Source organism: Limulus polyphemus, unplaced genomic scaffold (genome assembly GCF_000517525.1).
Source record: "Limulus polyphemus unplaced genomic scaffold, Limulus_polyphemus-2.1.2 Scaffold4492, whole genome shotgun sequence".
In the NCBI taxonomy this organism is placed as follows: Eukaryota; Metazoa; Arthropoda; class Merostomata; order Xiphosura; family Limulidae; genus Limulus; species Limulus polyphemus.
The window spans coordinates 24,817-26,800 of record NW_013670102.1 but is presented as its reverse complement, the minus strand read 5'-3'; positions in this window follow the sequence as shown (position 1 = coordinate 26,800).

Here is a 1,984-nt window from a genome sequence, read left to right as displayed (position 1 = left end):
CCTCCCTACTGATCCTGCTAGTTTGGTGTTTGTGTTTGTTTCTTCCAGTGTTTGTAGCAGCTTCACACATTTTTAATGCTATATATGTGGTTTAACAATTATGTTTCCTCCCTACTGATCCTGCTAGTTTGGTGTTTGTGTTCGTTTCTTCCAGTGTTTGTAGCACAGATGGTCATTTCAAGCAGCTTCACACATTTTTAATGATGTATTTGAAGAACAGGAGGATGTATATAAACACAGGAAAACGTCTACATTTTTAACTTTAATTGTAGAAGGTAGGGGTGTTTTGTTAAATTATCTTCGTGAGATGCAATTAAATATTTTACTTATCTCTCTCTATATATATAACGGTAAGCTCGGGGCTGATAACACTAAAATTCGGTGTACGATCCTTGCGGAGGGCTTAGCGCAGATAGCCCGTTGTATAGCTTTGTACTTAACAACAAAAATATACGGTATTTTTCATTATTTTGTTATGGAACTGGTATTCGATGACGTGCCTCAAAGCTACTATTTTTATTACCACAATAATAAGCGTTGAAAAAAATGTTTATCGTATGAACTAAACATTGTATGCTATAAAAAACATATTTACAATTTAACATGTTTTACACATTATATAATAATTATATATTTATTTTTTTAAAGTCCCACAGTTATATATTTATTTCTTGAGTTCTGCCTAAGTATAATTTCATAAATAAAAATACATATTTAGTTTTTTACCTAACCCGTTTGTCTAAGGATCAGTACAGCTTTTTCCACCTATAGGAATATTCATAAACTAAAACTAAAGCTACAGTTTTATTGTTGTTCTTCTTCTTATTATTTTGAAAAGGAAAATACAAAACTATACAAGATGATGCTGATTACACGCGTAAAGTCGAGATCAAGTAAATGTTAACTTTACAAGACAGTGTGTCAGCTTTAATAGCCATTATAGATTTTTTATCTGTGTCTACTTGTTTTGTTATACAGAATTATTTGCATTGATTTATCAGATTTTTTCAACTATTTTAGATCTAACCTATATATGGATAGGTTACTTTTGATCTAAATTTCTTAATAACTACCACATCTAAAACACAGGAGTGAATAACTAAGACAAAGTAAAAAAAAAAAAACACACGAAAACTTGCATACCTGAGTAAGAAGCAGCAGCTATACACTCGACTTTTCCGCAACTGTATTATATAATTATTTAGCTTCCAAACGTCTAAACATTCGATTCCCGTGTTTGATCAGAAGTTTGTGTTTTCTTTCAGGAACTCCTATTTTTGCGAATGTTTGGGATGTGGCAGCTGTTACGTATTTCTCCTTGACGTACGTTTTGGTGAAGGAAAGTAAGTTTCAAGCAGCGAATAGTTTCTAGTTTTATGTATCTATAAAAGGGTATTTTATAGGCTTAACAGTATGCGCATGGGCAATGGTCAGAGTACAAAATTTTTTATCAAATCCCAGTCAACATAGAATCATGTGTTTGACGACAGTTTATCCTATATTACTGATACAGAGACAGTTTGTGGTAGATGAGAGAAAACACCAAATATAACACACAGGGATACTAAAAAAATAAAAACGAAAAACAACAGTAGATATGCATTTCACAGGTTTTAGGGGTTATGTGAATATAATATACAAACTATACGATGGACACTAGTATTATGTGAATATAATATACAAACTATACGATGGACACTAGTATTATGTGAATATAATATACAAACTATACGATGGACACTAGTATTATGTGAATATAATATACAAACTATACGATGGACACTAGTATTATGTGAATATAATATACAAACTATACGATGGACACTAGTATTATGTGAATATAATATACAAACTATACGATGGACACTAGTATTATGCCAATATAATATACAAACTATACGATGGACACAAATATTATGTGAATATAATATACAAACTATACGATGGACACTAGTATTATGTGAATATAATATACAAACTATAC